Source organism: Phodopus roborovskii, unplaced genomic scaffold, assembly GCF_943737965.1.
Source record: "Phodopus roborovskii unplaced genomic scaffold, PHOROB, whole genome shotgun sequence".
NCBI classification, from domain to species: Eukaryota; Metazoa; Chordata; class Mammalia; order Rodentia; family Cricetidae; genus Phodopus; species Phodopus roborovskii.
In genome coordinates this window covers 7,832,363-7,847,630 of record NW_026126433.1, presented here as the reverse complement: position 1 = coordinate 7,847,630, position 15,268 = coordinate 7,832,363, and the positions used below count along the sequence as shown (strand labels likewise).

Below are 15,268 nucleotides of genomic sequence, written 5' to 3'. Positions count from 1 at the left end.
CCATGAATACTATTTATCAAAGCAACTAGCAGGTATTGGGATGAACCAGAAACCTTCAGTGTGTTGATTGATCACTCTTTGCGAGCAGTTCACTAGGATTACATAGCCACTCCAAAATCAACAGCCTGGAAGAACATGATAGGCTTTGAACAATGGCTGGAATGTTAGGTTAGCAACTGCCCAAGGTCAGTAAATACATCAATTAATATTCATAAAACGTCTCAAGGCTTGACCTGGTAAGAGTACAGACCTGTTCAGGAGAACTCAATTCCTTCTTCCTCGAAGGAACACTGGCTTCTCTCTACAAATTAGTGGTGAGATTTCTGAGCTCTGAATGTACTGAAAATAAACCTTTTTGGGATACCATCATGGCTTGTTACAAACACAGTTTGGGGAATAAGTTTTCCTCCCTACCCCAAGCATTTTGAAGTTCACTGATTGTGCCATATGTCATGGTGCCTTATAAAGCTCTCTAGTCTTTTATCTGCCAGGTGTTTCAAGGCACATGTTATATCTGGAGTGATAGAATGGACTTTCTACAAGATGGGGAAAGAAGCAAATTCAGACATGGCATCTGCCTTTTTCATGCTGGACTGAATTCATGGAATAGAGTTGCTTTGCTTAACATCAAGTGTTCCTTGCTGTTGCTTGGTCAATGATGCCTTTTTCAAATATGAACCTCTCTCTATGCATGTTTAGCCAAGTCTGCTTCTTAAATCATCACTGAGAGTCTAGCTGTGCAGTGTTTTCAAATTACCTCATCTTTCTGCACCATGTCAATAACCACATTGATCTTTCTTTGTATTTCATTTCAATAAGTGTCTATGTAGAGATATATTGACAGGGAGTGGTGGAGAATGAATTGTTCACATAGCATTTCATCACATTTTGTTATGGGAATACAGATAGACCTAAATGACAATGACCTTTGGAGCTCTCACTTAAGACTCAAAGACAGAGAGCATTTTATAATAATAACAAGAATGATTTACAGCACTTGTGTTTTATCGAAAAAGCTCATGAGAAGTGAAGATATGATTTATTTTGATTCTTATGACAACTTGGTGTCAGATGTATTTTTAAAAAGCCAGTGTTGATCTATAGAAAGGACATATGAACTGCATCTTAATTTAAAATGTTCTAGTGGCCACATTAAAGGAGATAAAAGAAAAATGTAAACTGGATTTATTATGTTCTTAAATCCAATATTTCCAAAATTACAGCTTTTTAGCAGGTATCAACAAATTATATCAATACAATTATCAATTAGGTACTTTATATTTTGCTTGTATTGAGGATTTTTAAATATGGAGTATAATAAAATTTTAAATTTTCAGCATATCTTAGTTTGGAGTTGTCATACTTCCAGTGGTCACTTGTCACATGCCTCTAGTGGCTACCATAATGGATAAGATCAAACATAGATGAAAAAATCAAGGTTCAGGTAGATTATAGGATTTTTCTGGAGTCATACAATTTCCTAGCTAGATAGGATATCAAGGACCTTCTGTCTCAAGCAGGATCTGAGGTTTATAGACCATCTGAATTTATCGCAACATTATGAGTTCAGACTCTTGCAAAGGAAGCCATAGATATTCTAAAGAAAGATTCCATTGTATAAGAGTTTTCCTTTGCTCATTCCAGTAATAGAATATATAAGCAGAGAGATAGAGAGAGAGAGAGAGAGAGAGAGAGTGAGAGAGTGAGAGAGAGAGAACATATCTTAAAGCCTTGAGCTTCTGATGTTTGTATTTCTACTCCCTTTAGTGCTGGGATTATGGATGCTAGGTTTATGCAGTGCTGGGGATGGAGTTTAGGGCTTCATGCATGATGGTAGGCATATACTCTACCAATGGAGTTGCAACTTCAGTTCCCAGGTTTGTGTTTTTAAAACTACAATCCATGTGAACTTTGAATGATCTGCCTGCTTTGATGATAGCTGACCCAATGTCTATATTCCTTGTGGCTCTTTTCTGTGCCATTCCTGAATTTATTCTTTAACTTAACAAATATTTATTGAGCACGTATTCTGTTTCAGTTGTCATTTTTGGCACTGCAAAGGCATCAGTGAAGAAGGCAAAGTCCCTTCCCTTGTGGAAGTCACAGTCTCCACCCTACAGGCCATTGCTGCTTCACATCTGCAATAGCATTGGTAGAACATAATATACTGGCTACATTTAGGATTGGCTTAGCATTCTCCTTTTTCAGAGGACTAATACAAATGTTGGAAGAAATGATAGAATAGTGGGCCATCCATGTAATGACTTGTTTATTTTTATTGGTTTTATAACAAATATAGTTGAAAAGTTTGTACTATAAGGAGAGTGCAGTGCAAATTCTGAACAGACTGCACTCAGTTAAATCCATATTAGTATGTTGAATATGAGAGGGAGAGAGAGGGAGAGAGAGAGAGAGAGAGAGACAGATGGGCAGAGACAGTGAGACACAGGGAATTTTTAAGTAAAAGTATATATAGATTTGGGATAAATCCTTACATGCATTGGCAGGGGCACTTGTACATATTGTTAAACAGACTACTGACAAATTTGCTTGATGCTTTATGGACTTTTATGTTGGAACTTCCCAATTCAGAAAATAGTCCCATTTAGTGCACTAGATAGAATGTCTTGTTTTAGCTAATATTTCTGAGTAAGTAAAATCACAGAGAGTTGTTTGTTTGAACTAAAGCTTGGCTAGCTAGATTCTGGGGACTCTGTGGCGAGTCAGGCACCCATACTCTGCCCTCAGAGATGTAGGGCCTATTGAAGGTTCAGTGGACATATACTATAGTAGTCATCCTCTTTCAGCTCTCTTTAATTTGGGGTGTGCTGATTGTGTGTGTGTGTGTGTGTGTGTGTGTGTGTGTGTGTGTGAGAGAGAGAGAGAGAGAGAGAGAGAGAGAGAGAGAGAGAGAGAGAGAGAGAAACTCATGAACACCTGCACAAGAATTTGTGAGTGTAGTTCATTTTCCAGGTTGTCTCATATAGAAGGTTGTTTCTCAGATGGATTTATAATGTGCTCATTTTCCACCTACAAAAAGTCTGCTCAGCTGGTTTTCCTTCAGCCAAGGCTTTTCATTTGACCCTTTAAGCTATCTAAACTTTGAAGAAAAACGCAGATGTGCCCCACTGTTTGAAATGGTGTAGAGATCCGGGAGGATTAATTTAAAAATTCATAAATCCTGTGTACTATGCAAATTAATGACCTCTGACCTTTGTTCCAGGTGACTTATTTTGACTTAGCTATGTCCAAATAAATGTGTTTATATAAGAGAGTTCAGTGCTACCCAAACCTGACATATTAAGCATCTCCTATGGCTCATAATGTGTACCAGAGATGAGGACCACCCTCTGTTTTCTCATTATGCCAAATAATAGAAAGTGGAAATCATGCTAATCCTTCTCTCTGTGTCTGCTGTAGCCCTGCAAGTATGATAAACTCAATCCAATTAAAAGTCATTACCTCTCCAAGGCTTGGCCACAGTCTATAACCCTTTGTCTCACGGTCCTCCTGATTATCTGTCTTCATCATAAATAGGATACTTAGCCATTGTTGGCTTTAGTTTTCCATTAATGAAATGGAAGATTCCTCATAGACTGATGGGTGCAATCCTTGTTTGCTCTACCACTCACTGGACTTTTGTTAGTGGAGGTTCACAGATGCTCGTTCTGTCTGGACTTTCTTCTTACCTCCTTGTCAAGAGTGAAAGTCGTTTCCAATCAGCAACTTCACTTGATTCTTCTTGGGGACAGCCTGCCTCACAGAGCTTGCATGTGCAAGTCTTATTGACTGAATGACTGATATTTTGTTACATCTTGGATCTATGTGGGATCAACGTTGCTAAGATTTAATAGTGATGACAAGTATTTTAAAAATTGAGTGAAAGAGACTTACTATAACAGCAAAAAAGTGGGACAACCATAATTACTGTGTAATTCTGTGTATCTCAGGTATCACTTCTTATAGAGTTACGTTGCAGAATTTTTCTCTTGAATAGTCTTGACTCACTCAGATTTACATAGACTAATTGCCAGTGTATCTCAGTCAGCAGTGTCTTGAGTACTTCCAGGACAGAACTTGTCTGTCATACTTGTCTGTCTTCATAAGAGCTGGATTCCACACTGTTATGAAAAATAGATTTCTCTTCTGTTCATTGTCTTGAACTCATGTTGCCCATCTCAGCTCTGAACTGTTAGGTTCAAAGGTTCCTTGTATCTTTGCCTCTGTGATGCTGCAACAATGCATGTACGTCATTGTGTTTAGTTCAGAAATGGGTGTTTGGATCTGTTATCTTCACTAAGTAGTATGATGCCAGATTTTATTTAATCTAATTGTCATAGCTCTATCCTATTGAAACAAAAAGCTTGTTAAAGACTATTTATCAGACTAAGTTCTTTAAAATGACCATTTCATCCCATAAAAAATAGCAAAAGCACTCAGATGTGCTTTTTTTAGTTAGTTGTAGTTAAGTCTGACTTGTAGGCAGCAGTGGGTAGTACTTGGGTGGAACCCCTTCATCTGATGGCAATATGAGGTGTCAGTAGGCAGCAGGACTGTTAACTGTTGTATGGGATGGATGCAACATCCAGGCTAATCTGTCCAGCCTCTTCTCTCAGTGCATCAACTCTTTTGAGGCCAATTAATCCCATAGCTGGAAGATGATGTCATAGTTTGGGCTATAGACAGAAGTTTGGGCTATAGACAGGCAGGCCCATGCCATTCAACTTACAGTCGTTATGGGTGAAGTCTATCATGTGAAAGTACATGCTCCTCAGTTATATTACACAGACACCTCCTCCTCTGACCAGTTTTCTCTTGGTTTATCCTGTAACAGAAAATGAGTGTGCTACTTGAGAACCTGCTGGGACTTCCATTTTCTGAATTATCTGTAGCCTCAGCAAGAACAAATAATTCTTATGTTCATCTTTACAAGAGCTTGGTGATGTTCTAAAATATACATGAACAAAAAATTGTATTTCTACCAATAATTAAAAATGAGAAGTCTATTCTTAAACCAAAATAGTAAGCTGGTGCATAGCATTGTTCCTTGCAACCTGTGGTGTGGAGGGTGGTGGTGGAAAAGACTCCTGAAGACAGAGTCCCTTGATATTTCCCTCTCTAATAAAATAACAGTACTTGCTTATGACCTACACAAACCCTCCCATAAACTTTGTCATTGCTAGGTTACTTCCCATGACTACTGCAATGCCACAGCTATTTAAATACTGTTGTTACACTGAATTGCTTAGGAACAATGACAGGAAGAGAAAGTGTGTGAGTTCAGTAGAGACATTTCCATATGTGTGAATATCTTCCATCTGTTGTTGGTTGAATCTATGGATGGCAGGAGTTTGTAGACACAGTGGCATATGGCTTTCATCAGTCAAAGGCTGGGGATGCCCAACTGCCTAGGAACTTACAAGCATGTCTTGTTACAGTCTTCACTGCTGTGAACCTCAGCTTAGTTCTCTTCTGCTGCGCTGTCAAATACATCCTACCGTCCCTGTCCTTGCTATTCGATGCTAAGCTACCTGGCAGGAGAAGCGAGAAGCTCTCATGTCTTCAGTTCCATATCTATCCTAGCAACTTTGTGATGCTCAAGTCACAATGTGATACTGAAAAAGGTATTTTCAAATGGACAAATGAGTAAGTCTGAATGGTAGCGTCTTTGGCAAGGACAACAACCTTGACAATTGTTCGTCTGATTTCCCTTTGAATGTTAGAAAGGGATTTAAACCTGGACCCTTTTGCAGTCTTTGCACATAATTTTAATTGGAATTTGCAGCGGAAGTGTTCAAATAATACTGTTAATCCTTGGAACATCTGTTTAAACCTTCACTTTTCATGGTGTAGAGCCCACCAAAGATTTTGAAAGTCAAATGTATATTTATTCCATGGAGGAAACTTTATCAACCAGTGCAAAAGTTTACTGGCACTAGCTTGTGATATAATGGGCAGTTTAAATCCTGCTAACTGCAAATAATTTTTCAACAGTGTTTATGATTGTGGTAGAGTTTAGTGAGGCAGAAGTACAGATAGCATAAATATTTCAACAAAAGCCTATTGTGCCAGCGCTATAAATAAATTAGACCCAGTTTGTAAATAAATAGAGTTTTGCAAACATTTATAATCTTCTCTTGCTATAAAACATAGTAATTTATTCAGAAGAGGCCCTGGATGCCTTTCTTAAGAAGTCAGTTGTCATTAGAACACGCTGCCTGGTGTCCGTCAACTGTCTTAGCCTGTGTGACTCAACTAGGCAGGAAGGATACTATACAGACCACCTAATGCTACTAGTTATTACACATGTTGATAATGACAATTCCCAGGCTCCAGGAACAGTTTGGTAGTCTATGAAGTTGTCATATTATATCATTCCCTTAAATACCTAGCTTGTGTTACCACTTAACAATGTTGTAATTACCCCTTACCAATCATAAGTGCAGCTGATACATAAGTGCAGTGTATACATATACATATATATGTATACACACACATACACACACACATCTGTTCACATTTTTCTGAAAACAATTTTTTAAGTGTATAATGTTTTCTCAAATTAAACAAAATGTTTTCCTTTATGTTTTCAGTGACATTCCATCCCTCTCCCCCCTAACCCCCCCCCCCAGTTTTGAATGACTTCACATTTCATGTGGTGTGGTGCTGGGAAATTCAATCTGGCACCCTTTAGAGTGGAGAATGGGGCAGCAGATTGCACTCTTGGCAACATCTAGACTTATTCTATTTGCAGTGGGGCAGAGTCTGAGCCGAAATGAGCTGGATGGAGGGAGTTTCTCCATCATGTAGCTTTATGACACAAATCGCTGTTGTCTTTTTATTAAATCTGTGACAACAAGAACCATGTCCCATTAGAAAAAAAGTATCCTACGTTTGAGAGTCTAACAATATTTCATTCTTCCGGTTCTCTGTGCCTCTCCAAGCCAATAGTGAAGTTATGTGAGTGTTTAATTGCTTGCTCACATTCCTCTTTATCAGCAAGCCACAACTCCCTCTTCTGCCTGGCATGCTTAATTATTTTCTTCATGCAGGACTCCTGGCTGGAAGAAAGTTCTGTTTTGTAGCAGTGGGGAAGATCTTCATTGGGTCTACTGTGGAATGGATCAGAACTCACATACACACAGTCTCCTTCCTCTCATCTCAGACAAAGCAGCTTGGCTCTCCACATGTACCTTTTGAATTCCTCTACTTCCTGATCTTTATTTTCTGGGAGCAGTTTTGACTCTTCCTCTCCCAGGAAATAGTAGAATCCAATGTCCTTGCTAGGCAATGCATTGGACTTTCTCCTTCCTTCTTAGTTCCTGAGGTTCCATCTCTCCTATGGAGGGAGACAAGAAGGCTCTTCTGCCAAAAGCCACCAAGCCACACTTAGGTGACCCTAATAAACAGGCTGGGGCACTCAGGTCACAAGCAGAGTGGAAGCAGAGCTGTGGTCAGAGAGACCAATCGCTACCCATCAGCACAGGCACATTAATGCTCCTGCATGTCTCAGCCACCTTTAAACATTCTTTGTAAAGAAGCAAATCAGATCACTCCTTAGCATGCTCTCTTCTGAAACCACCATCAACAACATAAACAAATTAACCATAGTAAACCACACATTCTGCCCACAGAGAAACCACAGCCCTCACCAGAGGGCAGTGTACTTAATGTGAGAACAACAGCCCAGCTTTATAAGCTTCCACTGGGAATAAATTCCAGTTTCACTGGTTAGAGCAGGGTTGGAGAGCCAGAGTACACTTTCTCCTAGGTTACAGGTTGTGGGAGATCCAATCAGTTTTCAAGGTGTCTTTCCAGGAAATGCATTTTCTAAGTTTTTGGCATGCCAAGCTTTGAGCATTCTCCATTTCTCATTATTGCTTGAATGGAACGGACCTGGACATGAACTTGCCCAACATGCTTATTGCATAGGATTAGAAACAGAGTCTGTAATGAGCTGCAGCTCTCTGATTCTTCTCTCGGGTGGCCCCAGAGTTGTTGTTACCAGGTGGAAACCTCTATGCAACTACCTCTTTCACTGTTGCTTTCCCAAGCTTTATGGTCCTCCATCCTCATCCCAGGGGAGTTGTGAAATATTCTCTATACCTTCCTCATGCTGATATACTTCCTTTCTTGACAATGGCTAGTCCTAAACCATCACGTCCAGCCCTAAACCAATGTGTTCCGTCATCAGTAAATTCCTGCCTGTGATAGTGTTTTCTTAAATACCTGTTTAAACAGTGATTTAGATAAGAGTGTCCCATTTGTGTGCAGCAGGAAATGCCTGCCTTCTTTTAGATATGCTGGCAAATAATTGCTGTAGATAGGGCTTGCATACTGAAAGGCTGTAGTCTGCTCATTGCAGATGCCGAAGAAGTAACCTGCCAGTAGGTTGTGATGGAAATACAGGGTATTTCTATTTTACTTTTAATGAATCTGAAGGAAAGTCATTTTGGGGGATATAAAAGGCTTATGAAAAAAGCCAATAGCTCAGAGGTCACCAAACATCTCTTAAAATTTTTGTATTGATAAAAGAGAGTTCGGGCAAATGACTGTACTGTGGCATGTAACAAGTCTGGTCCTACCTGGCCTTCCAGTAAGAATTGGTGACTAGGCTCCCTAACAACAGAATATGCCAAACAGTAACCTGGTCATGCTTTCTCTCAGGGCATTGCCCACAGGGCTTTAGCGTCTCTATTTTGGTTGTCTTGGAGTGTAGATGTCAAAAGGCTTTACTTGTACCTCAACTATGAGTTTTCTGCCAATTTCTTTCCATAACCATTTGAAAAAAAAATGCTCAGTTCCATTTCTGAAGAGAAACTTCTGGAAGCAGCTAAGCTCATTTCATAGTGTAGGAGCTACCCATTTCATTCTTAAACTGTATTGCTCAGTGAAATGTCTGGGGAATTCCTGGGATGGTGGGGAAACTCTTAACCAGATTTACAAGCGATATGAAAGGCAAGAGCTATGCCATAATACGAGAAGAATATACACTTGCTCTGTGTAAGTCCTTTGTCCTCAATCCCTCTGGTGCTCGTGGCCATCTCCTTTGCTGCCTCTCCCAACCCTCTTTCATGCTGGATCTTTTTGAGGGCAAACTGATAAAGTACTTTTAGGGAATACTGTGGGGTAGTAAGGCCTACAGGGAAGAGCTGAAACAGGTCAGTACAAGGAGGCTAGCAGAAATGTTGAGAGTGCAAAGGAGCTGGAAAGACCATTAAGGAACTTCCACACACCAAGTGACGTTGGCAGGCTATGTCACAATACAACATACAGACACAGATGGCACAAACAGGGACCAGAGTCTAAACATGCCTTTAAAGAGTGTCTTCTTTTCAATCTCTTCTGGGAGCATCGTTCTTTGAAGCCTGTCCACCAGTGACCTCTCTAGGACAGTGACTTCTGGGACAATGGCCTTTCTAGGAGCCACCTCATTTTCAGAACCTGTGCTGCCAGATTGTAGTAGAATCCTTTGCAGCTTTTTGGAAATCTATTTCCTCACTTTTATAGTTTCCTTTTGTCATTTCATTGGGATGTTAAATTTCATTTTCATGGGGACATTTTCAGAGTGTTTCAATGGCCAGCTCATTGCCTCCTTATTTTGCTCCGTTTGTGCGTGTGGTATTGCTTGGGCTCCTCCCTTTCCCCAACACCCAGCATATGTTCAACTGCTCTGTTGCTGGTAGAGAAGCGCTGGTCCCTGAGGTCCTTTGCTTTCTTATAAACAAGCCTCTGTCACCACTCTGGAATTGTCCCAAGGAGGGAAGAAGAGCATGTCCTGTTTTAATTTTGCAAGGGATACTCTCCTGGCCACTGGTAAGCATGCACGGATTCATAGCCTTGTGTCCATATACCCACATTCTCCCTGGAGGTCCTTGGTGGGGGTCCTTGGTGGGGCTCTGAGGTTTGGCCAAGCCCCCTCTCCTGAATCTGGGCACACATCCTCTGAGCTTGGCCACGTGTAATCCTTCCTGTCCTAGGCGCACATCCTCTGCGCCCAGCCACGTGTAATCCTTCCTGTCTGCCTATGAGTTGGGCACAAAGTACCGGCGCTTGGGCCCACCCTCTTCTTTAGTAGCAATTAACCTTTACTACAGAGCTTCCTTTGAAGTTTGCTCATGTTTTTATTACAAAACTGCAATGAGGAACATAATGGGGGGAAATGTCTAAATTTCTGAGTTACCTAATCTGTTCAATTCCCTAGTTGGGCTCCTCTTGGCAGCTGTTTCATGCAGCTATGATCTCAACCAGTCTGCCTGAGATCTCAAGTCATGTTTCTGTCTCAGCCTATTTTTAAGATTAGGGAGCTGCTAAGCAACACACACACACACACACACACACACACACACACACACACACACACACACCACTCATACACTAGCAAATGCACATGGATATATGTATATTGTGGGCAAGTTTGTACAGCCAAGTCAACATGATTTATTGTTTGATCATTCCACTTTACAACTAAATTGGAGCTATGAGGTTTAAATATTAGCATTAACATTGCATTAGTTGCTGCACTCTTTCTATCAATGAATTGATGTGCTGTGCACAAAGGAAACCCATTTCCACTACCATCAGTAAGGACAACACGGAGGGAGTGATAAGCATTTCAGTGGCCATTTAACGCTATTAATGGGTGAAAGTCAGGGGCTTGAATGGCATCTGCCCAGAAGATTTTCAGTTAAACTAAGCAGAGAAGCCAAAAGAAACAAACGCTGACTTATGTAATTCCCACAAAAAGAGAAAGCATTTTAGGCCAGCCTTGCAAATAAGGGCCAAAGAATTATGAGTGAAATGGCATTTTTTTTTTCCTAGCTCGCCGTTCACAAGGGCTCACATAAATGAAATCATTTTTCCTCTGCTTTTCACTCAGTAGTAAATCATTGGTAATCCAAGGCTGGAGGAAAAGCAACTATGAAACTCAAAGAAAATATGAGAGAACGCCCCACCCATGTCAGAATAGGTGAGGGCTTTCTAAGAAAAATGTAAAAATCCAAAGACAATGTGAACTTAGTTCTACTAAAGTAAAAAAGTTATTTTACTATATCACATGGGGAATTAAAGAGAAAATTAATAAAAGCACATCAAAAGGCTTATTTGTCTATCACTAATAAGACAGATTTGAAGCCCATTTTAAAAAAATGAAAGCAATGCATAATTTGTAATGGGAGAAATATGAGTGACTGATAAAATATTTAGTCTTAGTAATCACTAATGTATAAATTAGGGGAACAGTTGATAAATAATTTCCTGCTGATGAAAATGAGAAACAGTACCTGAGAGTATGGTTGGAACAAGTATAAATTGATAAATGCATTTGGAAAAGAAGCTGCCACTTCTCACTAGATTTTATTTAGTTTTTAATAGGGATCCCATCTAAGGAAATAAAAATCTTTATATAAAGGGTACTTATTTTGCTGATACTTTGCTACCAAAAAACCCAAGGCAGCATGAATACTACAGAAACAGTTCACTTGCTATGGATTCCTGTAATGGAAGTATATTCAGCAATTACATGTAAGTTTAGAGAATAGGAAGAAAAGAAAAACTGTTCACAATAAACTATCAAATGAAAAAGCTGAATGACAAATTATTTAGACAAGAGCCATACTTTTAATGAGACAAATTTCTAGATATACCTTTAAAGAAACTAAAAAGCAAGTGGCCTATGAATGAAAGACAAGACTGGGTTTGAACAGTTGCTAACTCTAGACATCCTATTTAGTACCTGTTACTATCAGATTCTACATTTGAATAACAAAAACTTATTTTTCTCGTCATTTTTTCCCCACTGGATTGTAATGAGTGTCAAAAGTATGGATGTAGCAATGGATGCTATTATTATCGGTATTGCATTTTCAGTTTCCTCCTTGGATTTTGATATTTTCTAAATGAAGCTCTTCCCAACTAAAACCTGGATAGTTAGTCAAACTGCCACAGAAATACACAGAATCTAATTGAAGTGTGGGTTGTTGTTTGTCTCTATGGATATTAGAATACTTAAAATTTGAAGAGTTTGATTTCCAGTAGTATTTCCCAAATCATTTGCCTCAAATCCAACAACAAGCTTTTCTCCTGTCCTCACTGAGTTAATGACACAATCAAAGGATGCATGAAGCAAATTACAGTTGGAGGCAGCTCAGCTCCAAGAAGTTACAAGGGTTATTTATCTTTATGGGCCCATTGATGTATGTCACACTCCCTACCTGATACTTACCTGTTGTAAATGTGCCCAATCTGTCAGAGCAATATTCAGGAAATCTTTAATTGACTACAGCTATAGCCCAGGGAATAGACCTACCAATTTCCCCCCAATAACAGAGATTTAATGGAGATAGAATAATGGAGGTTGTTTTTCATTTAGATGGAATGTTTTAGCAGCTTTTGGGAAAGATACTGAGTAATGCCCACAAAGGTGTTAGTTTATTCTCACTTATGCAAATATTCAATATGGAGTGATAAACTGTATTCATGCTGAAAATTTTATAAGGGCTAGATTGTGTTGAAACATGATTGTATGCTTTGATAAGTAAAAGTCAGCAGTTTTATATTTCCATTTTTTTTGTCATCCCAGCCCTTTTTATATTTAATTCAAATGATATTAGCTGGATGGTGGCTGGAAGACAAATTGCCTAGGCCTTTGTCTTAAAGCCTGCATATGGATGACGAAAACTGGATCTTGTTCCTACAGTTGCTTGATTGCTGATAGCTGTTCTTTAGGCTTCATCAGAAGTTGGGGTTTTTTTCCATGTTCTTGTTAGCAGGATTGTATTTTAGCTTTAAATTCTAATTCTCATGTGAAGCCAGCAGGGCACATGCATATCTTGCTAGAGCTGGAACTACAGCACTCTCGTTTAGACTCTACACTGGGAATGTTTGTGGACAACAGGGAGATGATAGGATTCCCTATGACAGTGGGAAGGCAGACATCATTATCTCAATCTTTCTCTGGGATCTGAGACCCCTTTGATGGACTTGACAGTATGACTGATTAACTTAGGGAGAAAATAGAGGAAATTTTACTGGCCTCTTACAGAAAATTGCTTATTTAGGTGCCTTTTTATTTTCTACTTCTTAAATGGGGAAGTTTATAAATTCCATGATGTCATTCATTTTGTAGCATTCCTCAAAGAAAATGAAGTCCTCACAATGATCAATGACCCCCTTTGAAGATTTATATCATAATGTTCCATTTAGGGCAGTCAAACGCTACAGTTCTAAAGAGATGACATTGGTTTTAATTAATTTCTTTATTTATTATTTATTTTCTCAGGCATGGTAATGTCCTATAGCCTAGGTTTGTCTCAAACTACTGACCTTACAGAATCCCCCTGCCTCTAGTCCTCCAAGGAGCTGGCACATAGACCTGTATTACCAAGTCTGGTGTGGAAATGGTTTCTGGATTTTTTTTTATGTACATAAACTGCTAACAAATATTTTGATGAAACATAAATTTTCAAGTATATTCATATCCTGATGACATCTCTTTGGGTGTAGTTATAATAGTTTATTTTGACATGAATGAAAAGTCTGGTAATCTGTATTCCACTTTATTGCTTAAAGGTTTTAGGGATCAAAATACTTTCTGATTTTTTAGTAGGAACATATTGATTTGGTATAATGGGTCAATAAAATTATATGTAAGTTTAATAATCTATTTAACAGGATTCATTAAACAGCTATGTGCAGATCACTTGGAGAATTTCTATGACGTGAGAATTCTAACACCTAACTTTCCTAGGGTCTATTTCCTAGTTGGTGATAAAACAGCCATACATCACACATTAAGTCCTAACTACAATGTATGTTATTTGCTTGAGGAATTGATGGGTTAATTCTGTAAGCTTGAAGAGGAAGGGGATGACTGTGTTGACTGAGATGGTAATGGGATGCGTTGGAACTCACTTGGAATCTGACCTGGAAAGAAGAGTGGGAGTTGGTTATTGAAAATAAAAAAAAAATGGACAAATTTTTCCAAGCAAAGAGTTTCTATTTTAGCTTGAGATGCTGCTGAGAAGGAAGGAAGGTATGCTGGGAAGATGACTTCAGTTTTGAGGGCTACAGTCAAGAGATTGGTGGTCCTCAAGCACTGTTAGATAATTCAGCTGTGAAAAGTGAATTGAAAGAATCAGATGGAATTAATTTATTTTGTGGATAAATAGGTTATAAGAAAAGGAGCACAAACTCCATGTTACTTTTTAATTAATTGTGGATAATTAGGGGAAAGATAATATTCCTAACTAAGCTAAGGAAGTGGACAAGGTACTTGACAGGAGGGCATTGACAATGTTCACAAATTTGGTCCTGCTCAACTTGAATGATAATGAACTTCCATGATGAGAGCTATGTAACAAACAGAAGCAAGCTTGTGCCCTGTAGTTCTGTAACATGGTTGGTATAAATGACATTCTCTCGATGTTTGAATCAAAGTCTTACCATTTGTTAAAAGGTATTGTCACTGTGTTTTCTGAAGCTGTAAGAAGCAGGACCCAATACTCATGAACAGTTGCTCATGAGTGGTGTGAATTTCTGTAATGAATCAGGGAAAAAGTTGGGGGTAGAATGTGTCTTCTACCTTGTAGCCTAATAATTTATCTTAGAAGCCTTTAATAATACATCCAACTGCAGGGTTGGTAGGAGAGTAAAGGTCACCAATCCGTTACTGGACTTCTTCCATATGAATAACTCACAATTACTCAGGCTGTGCTAGAAATGCTATGACAGGGATCATATGGCACCCAGTCTACCTTCTGGTTGTTCTGACCAGAATCAGTCTCCTTATCATTTTAGGCCTTTTGCTCTTACTTCTGTCCTTGAAGCCCTTATGAGTAAAATCAATGAGAGATGACTCTCAGTTCATAACCACAGCAGAAAGAAACACATGCCTATTTGTTCAAGGACAATGGAAATTACCTTCAGTTTATAGGACATTCTGCTTAGCCATCATTCTTTGCATTCACCTATATAGCCCCCAAAGTCCCCACTTAAATTTTATGATGACCGCAGGTTCTCATGACACATTCAGGGACTTTGGTGCAGGGTTGTGCTGTTGTGTCTCTGTTGCCTCTGTGACCACTTCCGAATTCATGCAGCCTCTCCAGGATTCTTCTTAACCCAGAGGCAGTTGAATCCCTCCCACTTTCTAGTCTGAATATTTTTTTCTCTTTTTGGTATATCCAGGTTACCCTCCTATCTCTTCTGAAGATTTGTTGTTTTAGTTATATGTATGTGAATGGTTGCCTGCATTCATGTATGTGCACCA

At 39.1% G+C, this 15,268-nt stretch overlaps 1 protein-coding gene across 6 annotated transcripts in view; it reads left to right on the top strand.

The window, feature by feature from the left end:
* Mecom (MDS1 and EVI1 complex locus) overlaps positions 1–15,268 on the top strand; it is a 540,594-nt gene that overhangs the window by 254,228 nt on the left and 271,098 nt on the right. The gene's annotated exons all lie outside the window — the stretch shown is intronic.